This window comes from Equus przewalskii, chromosome 24 (assembly GCF_037783145.1).
Source record: "Equus przewalskii isolate Varuska chromosome 24, EquPr2, whole genome shotgun sequence".
Classification (NCBI taxonomy): Eukaryota; Metazoa; Chordata; class Mammalia; order Perissodactyla; family Equidae; genus Equus; species Equus przewalskii.
The window spans coordinates 8,068,022-8,080,224 of record NC_091854.1 but is presented as its reverse complement, the minus strand read 5'-3'; the positions used below and the strand labels follow the sequence as shown (position 1 = coordinate 8,080,224).

Sequence of the window (12,203 nt, the reverse complement as noted above, 5' to 3'; positions counted from 1 at the left end):
AGCAGCTGCCGTATCTCTTTATTCGTCTCTCCCAAGGCACCTGCATATGTGCTCATACCACTAGGAGTGAGGTCACACTTGTGGGGCTCTCACCTCTTAAGATATGAATGCAGCTTCCATTTAAATCAATGCACAGGTATTGAGTGACCTACCCTGTGGCAAGCCCAGTGTGAAACCTACAGCCACATCATCAACTTGCTGTAGCAAATTCAAAAAGAATTGGGGGAGTGTACACATATCAACAAAGAGAAACGAAACTTTGATGTGCAAGACGTGGTGCTTGGGCTCCAGGCAAGATTGAGGCTATTGCAGTGATTCTGGATCCTACAGCTGGCTCTCCCTGGCTCATAGTTAGATCCGGCAACATCTAATCTAGCCTATCTTCAAAAGAAGCCAAATCATACCTGCAATTTGTCTCTCTTCCTCCAAGGGATGTTAAAAGTCTAGATTCAGCCAAAGGACTCTGTGGTTCAGGTGAAAAAGGCCATAAATATAAAGCACTATTGTAGGGCATCTTGGACTAGAACCCAGATAATGCCAGATGACTGTGGGCAAAGAACCATACCCAGGAGTCAAAATATAGCCGTTTCAACTTAGTTTTAGCATTCTAAATCAGGAGGGCACTCAGAGCAAAATCCTACCAGAATATCAGAAAATGGTGATAAATAAACTTATAAAAGACAATTCATAAAAAAAAAATTAATCCCATTCTTATGAGCTTAAAAGGGCTAGCCAGTGTCTGGGCATTGACATTTTAGCAGTTCCGACAAGGCCAAGGATCTCAGGGAAAGGACTATTTCAATTAACGAACAGTCTAGCTGAGGTGCCCCGGCAGTCTGGAAAGGAAAGCACAGAGCACATAAACCACAATGGAAGCCAAAGCAGCAGGTCTTCCAAACACAGATTCAGATTCCTGTGTCTTTAAGACCAGACCCTCATAAATGCATTGCTTCTGCTGGACACCATGCTCTAAATAAACAGACTCTTCTGGCCGACACACAACTTCCTGTAGGGTTCTGGTGGGTAAAGCTTGAAAAGGCTGCCAAATCCAATGACCAGCAACTTTTGAGCTGACTTAGAAAACAAGCTACAAAGACTTGAGTCCAGAGTAAACAAAGGAAAAAGCCACATTAAACAGGGAACAAATTACTATACAGGCAGGGATATTTAAAGTGCTCACTGAGCAAAAAAAAAAGTCAAGTTATTAGGTATCTAACAATACAGAGTAGAGTAAAACGCCCTTTCAATTGGAGGAATCAAGGTTAATTAATTCCAGCAGTGGTAAGAATTGGCTAGGAATCAGCCCCCTACATCAGGAGGACAGATCATTCTGGATGGCCCAACTTCAAACCCAGCTCAGATCAAATGAGCTAACCAAAGGAGCAGCGTGGAGTCAAAAACCATTTATAGCTTTTTATCCAACTGAGGAAAAGTACTAATTAGTTTACTAGCAGACGACTAAAATACGTAAGAGTAAAGAAAAATGTAACAAAAACTCAGAAATGGGCTGGGGAAAGAGTGACACACAGATCTGCAGAATTTGGAGTAAACTGTAGTACCATGAAACTTAATTAGGAAAAAATAAATCAAAGCAGTAATACAAAAGGGAGGCGACCTGCTCAGCCAGAGCAGTTAGGAGGGGCCTGAGGAGGAAGCACCAAGTCCAGTGATATAATGCAAACCAAATAATGGTACGCTGTGGAAAAGGGGAGTAGTTTAAGACGACTTACAGTGATACTTTAAATAACATCCTCGGCACCATGCAAGGATCCAACATGCACAAGGCAAAACAGGTTCAAGACTTGGTTCCTGCTTGTAAGAAGTCCACTCACTAGCTGTGTGTGCAAGATTAACACTCATGATTCAGCAGCAAATATGTAAGAAAACATACACGGCCATGCATCGTTTAACAACGGGGATGCATTCTGAGAAATGTGTCAATTTCAACGTTGTGCGAACATCACAGAGCGTACTTACACAAACCCAGATGGCATAGCCTACTACACATCTAGGCTACATGCTACTAATCTTATGCAACCACCATTGTATATGTGGTCAATCAGTGACCAAAACCCATTCTAGGGAGGCGCAGACTGTAGCAGGGAGAAGGAGAGGACTCAGAACAACATTTAGAAAAGAGGAAGGTGGAGGAAGGTAAAGGAATCAGGAAAGGGTTTGTTGAAGAGTTAAGACCGACTTACGCATGGGCTTCTAACATGGCAAGGATTGAGTTAAGAAAGAAGTTCAGGTGGAATTACGAAAAAGGGTGTGGGGCAATGAATCAGCTGACAGGTCAAGGGTGGAGGCTCAGGAACCTGCACTTAAACATCTCCAAGGGATTCAGATGCAGGGGTTTCACATATCACACACACTTGGAAAAACACTGACCCACAGGATTAAGTCCAAATCCTTACTCCTGCAGCCTTTCCAATCTCATCCTCCACTTCTGGGCCCCAGCCCACCCCACCATTACCCCCTAACCTTTGTTCCAGGGGTTGGCAAGTTTTTTTCTGCAAATGACCAGATTATAAATATTTTAGGCTTTGCAGACCATGCAGGTCTCTGTCATACTACTCTACTCTGTCACTATAGTGAGAAAGCAGCCACAGACAATTTATAAATGAATGGGTGGGGCTATGTTCCAATAAAACTTTATTTACAAAAACAGGCATCAGCGTGATGAATGGATAAACAAAATGTGGTATAGCCATACAATGAGATGCTATTCAGGAATATAAGGAAATGAAATAATTAATGCATGCTACAACATGGATGAACCTCAAATGCACTATGCTAAGTGAAAGAAGACAGTCACGAAAGTCACATATATTGTATGATTCCATTTATGGAAAATGTCCAGAATAGGCAAATCTATAAAGAAGAAAGTAGCTTAGTGGTTGCCTAGAACAGGGGATGCAGGCACGGGGAATGGGGCGTGACTGCTAATGGGTACAAAGTTTCCTTTTGAGGTGCTGAAAATGTTCTAAAATTAGATTGTGGTGATGGTTGTATAACTCAATAAATATATTAAAAATCATTGACTGGTATACTCCAAACAGAACTTTACAATATGTAAATTATATACATATAAAAATAGGCAGCAGGCAGGATTTGGCCTAAAGGCCATAGTTTGCCACTCCTTGATCTGTACACTAGCCACACCGTGTACATGGAAGAACTTTCCTCCACACGTGATTTCTGCTCTTCCCTCCGTATATGTTGAGGCCTCCCTTCTCGTCTGCCCAGCAACTTCTACTTGACTTTTCAAGCCTCAACATCAAACGCTCTCTTCTGGGAATCCTTCCCTCACCTGCAGGTAGAATTACCACTCTCTTTGTTGGGCTCCTGCAAAACTTTATTAATTTTACAACAAATAATGGTCATATTATTTGCCACATTGTATTAAACTTATCGTCCCTCAACCTCCAGTAAGTGCTGAAGACATAAAGATGAATAAGAATCTAGCAGAGTGTCTACCTAGCACAGAGTAGGTTCTCAATGAATAACTCATTGAATGAGTCTGTAAATTAATGAACAAATTAATGAATTATGGGAGTATTACTTAGAGAAAACTGGTTTTAAGAAGTGGTCCAGGGGGCTGGCCCCGTGGCCAAGTGGTTAAGTTCATGTGCTCCACTTTGGCAGCCCAGGGTTTCACCGGTTCGGATCCTGGGCACGGACATGGCACTGCTCATCAAGCCATGCTGAGGTGGCATGCCACATGCCACAACTAGAAGGACCCACAACTAAAAATATACAGCTATGTACCAGGCAGCTTTGTGGAGAAAAAGGAAAAATAAAATCTTAAAAAAAAAAAAAAGAAAAAGAAGTGGTCCACAAGGCAGCCTGAAAGAATCAGGGCCTAAAGCTGAAGATGCTAGTCCCAGAAGACTGCTGAAGGAAGCTGCAGGGTAAGTGGAGAGGAACACAGAAATTCAAGAGAAATTGCATAGGAAATGTCAATAAAACTTGGTGACTGGCCAAATAGAGGGTTTGAAGGGAATGGTTCCAAGATGGTTCAAAAGTCCCAAGACAGTAGCAGTGACATTGATGGGTCAAGGAACTTGGATTGATAAACCAGCACTGGAGTAAGAAGACGGGCTTAGGAAGGTTCTTACATTCAACTTTAGAGATAATAAAAAGAGCAGCCATTTGATTGTTTCCTGTGTGCCAGGCACACATGCCAGCCCTAAGCACCATAGAAACATCTCTCCATCCACAGCGAACCTCTAAATAACTGCTACTGTCATCTCCCTTTTACAGAGGAGGAAACCGAGGCTCAGAGAATTAAGTAACCCAACCAGAGACACACACTTGGGAAGCGACAGAGCTGAGACGACTCCTCTATTTGACACCAGACAGAACCACATTGATAGGCACTCCTCCAGAGCCACCTCAAGGGGCCGGCCCAATGGTGTAGCAGTTAAATTTGCACACTCTGCTTCAGCGGCCCAGGGTTTGCTGGTTCGGATCCCTGGCACAGACCTACACACTGTTTATCAAGCCATGCTGTGGCAGGCACCCCACATACAAAATAGAGGATGATGGGCACGGACGTTAGCTCAGGGCTAATCTTCCTCAAAAAAATATAAATAAATAAAAAAGCAGAGCCATCTGGGGCCCCTGGGAGCTTGAGGTAGGACCCAAGAGGTGGGGCACTATAGAGAGCTGACAGGAGCACCACGTGAGAAGGCTGGAGAGAGTTCTGTTGAGTCACTGGCATGCAGCTGACAACCCACATCCTCCAAGCAGACAAGTCACCTCAGGGAGAGCAGACAGGGAAAAACAGAGGGCCCAGGACCATACTTCAGTCAAGAACGCTGGAGAAGGAAAGAAGAGCAGCTGGGAAAGAAACAGAAACAGATGGAAAGATAGAAGAACCAGGGTGAGGTAAAATTTCTGAAACCCAGAGAGAAAGCCAGAAAATGGGGTGCTTAACCAACCTTGAAGGAGCTGAGGAGGAGTATAGGTGGGGAAAGGTGGTATGGTAGAAGGACCTCTGCAAGAGAATCAGGGTCCCTGGGTTCCAGTCCAGCACTGACACCAATTTCTTGTTTGACAGTGACTAAGCCATCACTTCACTCCCTGGCCCTGGTCTCCTCCGTAAGGGGGTTAGGACTAGACTGTCTCCAGGGCACCTCTCCAGTCCCAGCATCCCATGAATTGGTCCAAGAGGACATCATCAGTGACTCCCCAGAGATAAGCTCAGGAGAGCTGAAGTCAGGCTGCAGAGAGAGAAGACAAGGCAGGACACACAGACGTTCACTCACTCAAGAAGTGAGACGGAAAAGGAAAAGAGAAATAGGAGGGTGCCGAGAGGCGGTCAGCAGGACCAAGTTCATACATGGCCTCTTCACTGGGGGAGAAAGAATCACAAAATAATTAAACATGTATCTAATTTTCACAGAAATATTTAGAAGACACAGTAGGGGAAATGATTGAAATTAATACTTCTGCAGAATTTAAATATTTAAATGAGATATGAGCAGTAAATTTCCTTTTATTCTCAAACAAAATGTCAACATAGCAGATAAGCAATGGAAATGAGGAAGTACAAGTTGAATATTTGGATACTCCACACACACACAAACCGGGCATCTGCCCAAGTGGCACATCTGGGTCTCAGATTTGTAGACCTGCTCCTTACTTTGGTCTATTGCTTTTTTAAATACTCTCCAAAAAGTTCTAAGAGCAAAGAGTCACGTTTTCAAATGTGGAAGCTGCTCTTGTAGAATCATTTTCTAACAACATTTTCAGGAAATTATACAATTTTTTAAAAGTCAAGAGACGTTCCCATGGCAACCATAGTACAGCTCAGGGTTGTAACCCTAACTTCCATAGAGACAATCTCCGCACTGGTTGGAAAATGCTGCTGCTGGACAAATTTTAGAAGGGGTCAAGGGCAGTCTCTTCTCCACGGAGCCTGGGGAAGAGGCAGCAACAAGAGGCTTTTTCAGTCTGTCAGCTCTCAACCAGCACAGAAAATAACCCGGTTGTTACCTCATGCTAAACTGGCAGAGTCCAACCGGGCTGAATCCCTCTGGTGGGGCAGGGGGCCCGCTTTCCTAGGGCAATTTTACAGCATCTGAACAGTGCCATGATAAATGACAGGGCTTAGGTGATGTGGCCAGCCAGCGTCTTGGTAGGAATGTTGTAACTTTTTTGCTGAGCTTATATCCTGATTTGTTTGCTAATCTCTGGTGTTTACTATTATTGCTCTGATTTCTGCTTTCACTTTTTCTAAAATTCCCAGACTGGGTTTTTGGAGAAATCTTCTTTGAGAGTTAGCTGTAGTTTCAGATTGCATATCTTGCCCCAACATGTTAGAAACCATCCTTGACTAGTTTGGTCAGTTGTACCTGGCCTGTGCTGTCCTCTGTTGAGACAGCAGCCGGAGCTCTAGCTGCTTTGCTGTTCCCAACCCTGCTCCTCTGTCCAGTCCTGGCCTGGCACCTTCACACTGCCCAGTGGGGTGTCATCATTTAAAGTGCACTGAATATCTTCAAGTGAAGGGGCAACTCATTTTAAATGAGGTGAGTGTCCCATTCATTTAGACTCTCCAATCCTATGTAAGAGTCAGATTCAGTTGTCTCTCAAGTTAATGAAATTTCCACAGCAAAGCTCAAATGAATGAGGGGAAGAAGGGGGGAGAGGGAAAGGAGGAGGAAGAGGAGATGAGAGGGAGATGGGGAGAGGGAGAAAAGGGAGGAGAGAAGGAGAGAGGGAAAGAGAAAGAGAAAGAGATGAATGCCCTTTGAGAAGTGAGACCCTTGTTGTCAGTCTAACTTTCTGATTTATCTGCTGTAGGTCTCCAAGAAAATGGCCAGTTCCAAGGTCGTCTTACCTGTCAGGCTGGGGTGCTTTCCAAAGCAACCTCCATTTAAACAAACACCGGGCACTGTTTATACATGGAATGTATTTATTTAGTAACTGAATTTCACCAACATACAGTGTCTGTGGGTAAGAGGTTTACTTTGACACGTGCTTAGCACGTACTACACATTAAGACGTCTCACACACAGCCCTGAGTTTGTTTTGGGGTTTTTTCTTGCATATACACAGGACTAGCATTGGGAAGTCATTCATGAAAAACAGCAGAGGAAAAAATGCCCCAGATAGAGAAGGAATGTAGCTAGTGTGCTGGTTTCCTTTTGATATTTCTGCTCTCACATACGCACTCTCCAAAAAGCGAGTGTTGAAATTGTGTATGAGTTTTTCTAGCAGCAGTGGGGCAAAGGTAAAATACAAACCCACTCTCCCGCACCTGCACTGCTCTGTCTGTATTTTAATAACTGAGGGGGGGGGGGGAAGAAAGTGCCATTGTGGAAATGGCAAAGATTACACATAGATAGGTAGGTAAGTAGGAAGGTAGTAGGGATCCCCAAAATGTTTAATCCCTGAACTGCCAAACTCCTCAAAATAAGCAAAAATGATGTCAAATCACATGCCCAAGTCCACACACTGAAGCTCTTGCATTTCATTCCTAGCAGGAAGTCCCTTAATGCGTGTGCTCTCCCTTATCACGCAGTTCAAGCAAGCTTGGTTACAAGATGTCGTGGGTCACAAGCAGAGGGCAGGTGAGCTGCTTTTGTGAAGGCAGCTGAAAGGCTCCTGGGGGGTCTGGGGAATGAGCAACTAGGAACAGCAGATGAGCGGTGGCGGGGGGGGGGGGGGGGGCATTCAGTGTGAGGATTAACAGCGCAGAGAGTTCAAGGCTCCTGAGCTCAGATCTGCCTCTGATAACTGCTGACCTTTGATATGATAATCTCCTAAACCAGAAAGGAAGAAAGAGACCTGCCACACACAGACCAACCCTCCTGCGGCCCCAAAGCCGCCAGGATGCAAACGAAGAAGGGAATGAAGAGGGACTCCGAGGAGGACAAGAAAGAGTTATCCCAAGCCTGTGCAGGGAACCCAAACCCTGAGACCTGCTGGTTCGCCTAACAGCTAGATTGGTTAGCAGGTTTTGTAGCCAGAAACAAGGTAAGAGCTAAAAGTAAAGGAGAAATGGAGTGGAAGTGGACAGTAGAGTCTAACTAACCCTGCTCAGCATCGAGCTCCACAACCCAGGATCTGTTGTAGAACCTCCCTAGCCCCGTCCCTTTCTGGCTGACAGTGACGACAGGCAGAGATAACACAGGTGGGCTGGCCACTATTATTACTCTTACTGTTATTTGGGGGATAAGGGAGCTGTTAAGAGGCAAGCAGAACAGTGAGCATTTTAGATGTGTTCACTTCTTTCCTTTCCTCCCAACTGCAGTCTTTCTTGCTTTCAAAAAAACCCAGGAGGGGCCGGCCTGGTCGTGTAGTGGTTAAGTTCATGCACTCTGCTTCGGCAGTCCCAGGTTCGCAGGTTCGGATCCCTGATCTGAAGATCTAGCACCGCTCATCAAGCCATGCTGTGGCAGCATCCTTCATAAAATGGAGGAAGACTGGCACAGATGTTAGCTCAGTGACAATCTTCTTCAAGCAAAAAGAGGAAGCTTGGCAACAGATGGTAACTCAGCAACATCTTCCTCACAAAAAAAAAAATCAGGAAAGGTCCAACTTTATGCCATAGTCCTCAGAGAAGGTAAAAAATAAAAGTGACTTGGAGTCACATGTGTGATTAATCACACATCCCATTTGGCCCTGCCTGCCAAGAAACTCGAAGCCAAATTTCACACTCAGAGATACCAACCACATTAACCCATACAACCAAGTGACTACCCTTTTCTTTTTTCTCTCGTCTTCATTTTGCATTTCTGCTTACAAGGTTGGTGTGTCTATTGTTGTAAGCCCACCCCAAATCCTTTTTTGTAATGAGGCAGAGAATAAGCAAATACATAAAAGTTTGGAAGGTTCTGAGCTTTCTGACTGGTGAAGCTACGAAACCTGGCCCCTTTCCCATGACAATGGAGCCTCCCAGATCCCCACTCCACCCCTAGAGCCAGGGGCTGGCACATGCATTAACATTTGCTCCTTTAACGTCAAAACAAACACACAAATTTAAACGACCATATCTTTTATACACATATGTAATGCTAACAAGGGGCCTACCCTCAGCAACTTTTCATAATAAGCAAGGAATCAGACAGGTTGGAAATAGAAAAGACACACTGCCACATAAAAGCAGGTCACAATAAAAATTAGATGACAGGAAACAACATTGTTGCCATTCCAGCAACTAATGAAAGTCTGTTACTGTAAACAAGCCTCTCGTGGCACTATAACCCTTCTAACCCTTCTCAGGAATCAGGAAACACCCTGATGGGACCAAACTCTAACGGGGGAGGAGGGCGGTGGGGGTGGGGGTGGGACGACATTGTACTTTGAGGTCAAAGGGCACAAGGAGCTGGTTTTCATAGGATGCAAACGATGACACTAGTCCCTGCTTATTCTAAAAGACAAAGCTGAGCTCTCAGGGCTGTTTACCCTCTTCTGCCCTCCTCTGTCGCCAGTGTGTCTTTTTCCAGTTTCCTGTTCGCTTCCAGGGCTGTTGTTTCTAAAACCAATGATTACAAATGAGAGGTGTGGTCTCAGATGAAAAATATAACTATAGGTCTGTGCTGTCCTGATGAGAACCCAGCAGGGAGGCCAATGGCAAAACAGTGCTTTCCTACAGAGGGCTTTGTACACATTATTGTAACAAGTGTGTTTCTGATACAAATTCTCTGCTAGCCTATAAAATTGTTTATCTAACTTAAGTGTAACTGTTTCCCCAAATCTTGTCAAACTGCTGCGGTTATTACTTCCAGGTGTAGGCTCTGTCACCTCCTCCACACAGGAAAAACAGCAGCCTCTCCTCCACTGAAGAACCCTAAGGCGCCCCGGAGGTAGGAATTTAGCAAAATGTTGAGAAGGGATGATTTATAATAGATGTTAATGCTGATCCTGCACCAATGACACGCCAAGGGGAAATAGGGTTGATTTAGTAATTCCGTCACATTTAAGGAGGACATCATGAAAAACAACCACCTCAGTGATCAGAGTTAAAGTCAATTATGGCTTGGAGCCAGTATGGCATTCTTTTTGCTAATTTATAAGCAACATCATTTATCATTTCATCTTGAAAAATATTTGCCTTTAATACTCAGTAAAGACACGCACAAAGGCTGCCTCTGGTCCTCCCACTACTACCCTAAAAATACATCAGCTGTGATTTTTAGCAGAGACCATATAATAGCATATCTATAAAAAGCCAGTTATCCATCGAGAATAACAAAGAGTTGGGTGAGTTTAGGTTAGAGGAGGAAGTGATCTTGGTAAAAAAAGTGAATACAGTTAAGATAAACTTTATGGGCTAATTAGAACATTGGCAGGTCGATTTATGGTTTTTTAAACAGCTTTGCCAAAATAAAATTCATATACCATAAAATTCACACACTTAAAGTACAATTCGATGGTTGTTAGTGTATTCACATTTATTGATATTTATTAATGATGTTTAGTATATTCATATTCAATTACGGAACCATCACAATTTTAGAACTCTTCTGTTCCCCCAAAAGAAACCCTGTATATATTAGCAATCCACTCCCATTTCTCTCTTTGTCCTTCAGCCCTAAGCAACCATAAATTTAGTTTGTCTCTATACATTTATCTATTCTGGACATTTCATAGAAATGGACTCATACAATATGTAGTCTTTTGTGTCTATCTTCTCTCACTTAGCATAATGTTTTCAAGGTTCATCTGTGTTACTGCAAATATCAGTACTTCCGTCCTTTTTATTGCTGAATAACACTCCATTGTGTGGATATACCACATTTTATTTATCCATTCATCAGATGATGGACGTTCAGCTTGTTTCCACTTTTCAACTATTATGAATAATGCTGTCATGAGCATTCATGGACAAGTTTTTGTGCGGACGCATGTTTTCATTTCTCTTGGGTATATACTTGGGAGTAGAACTGCTGGGTCACACAGTTCAAATGATTTTTTAAAAACTGTTTGCACAACTGCAGTAATGCATCTCCACAGTCATCTCTGCAGAACGTGAGAGATCGTATTTCTCCACCCCCATCTGACCACCCTTCAACGAACTCGCTCTCATTCTCTCTGTCATGGCCCTGCTGCTCGGTCGTCACCCTCTACACTCACTCTGAATACATAAAGCAGCCCGAGGTCTATTCCGCGAGAGCGTTCAGAGCCGGACGGAATTCTCAAAGATCACTTATCCCAACATCTTCTTTTCAAACAGGATAGCACTACAACCATCTATTCTTAAAAGTTCCCAAAGAAGGCAAGAAGGCAATTTCCCTCAGTTGCCTAGTCTCAGAAATATCTTCAAATCACTAACCCAAAATCATACATATACTATACAAATACCGAAGGGAGAAGAATAACGTTCAGGTTTTTAAACAAGTTTTAGAGACGATCCCCTACAGGCCTCCTTTCTTTATTTCCTCACTGAACACACTATGTCCCTTGATGCCAGCCAATCTGATGTATCTTCAGCACTGCCGTGTCCTAAAACGAATTCCATTTTGAACTAACATAGTAAAGACAAGTGTGGGAGACAGCTCTGCTGCCATTCCTTGAGGCATTTTTCTTTTGCTTCAATAGTCTTATTTGAACCTATTGTCAGAGTCAAAAACAGTACTGCACAATTTAACATCCAGAATTTTCTGCTGTTGCTGCTTCTGCAATAGCTCAGACTTTCTTTTCTTTCTCGGTTCCTCTGAGAGAAGCATATATAAAATGAGTAATTATTGCTGCTAAAGAATTGCTGGAGTCAGCAATGCTTCATAGGAACTGCATTTCCTCCTCCCCGCCCTTCCCTCCCACCACAAAGTCTCCCCCATAAGTCAAGAATTAAAGATGTATTACTGGGATAAAGAAATCGGACCTGAAATATGTGGTGCGGCTCCAATGGCAAGCAACCAAGGGTACTAACAATAATTTCCAATATAGCTGGAAAAGTTAGATGATTTGTTTTTGAAATGAGCCAACTCTGCACACTTTCATGAGATTAAAATCAGTTTGCTTTTCCTTCTGGACACCTCGCCTCTCCGATTCCTACTCCCACAAAAAGGCAGCGTGGTTGAGGCACATAAACAAACGGTTCTGGAAATTAACTTTCTTGACCAGAAGAAAGCTCAAAGATAAATTCTACTCTGCATTCATTTTCCCACACTTCACTGTGACCAGAATTTATTGTGGTTTCTCTTTCCCTGGAGAGATAATACCTGAGTGATAACATTTCTGACACACAGAAG

The 12,203-nt window shown here is 43.4% G+C and overlaps 1 protein-coding gene across 8 annotated transcripts in view; it reads right to left on the bottom strand.

The window, feature by feature from the left end:
- TGFBR3 (transforming growth factor beta receptor 3) overlaps positions 1–12,203 on the bottom strand; it is a 187,351-nt gene that overhangs the window by 99,964 nt on the left and 75,184 nt on the right. The window lies entirely within an intron of this gene.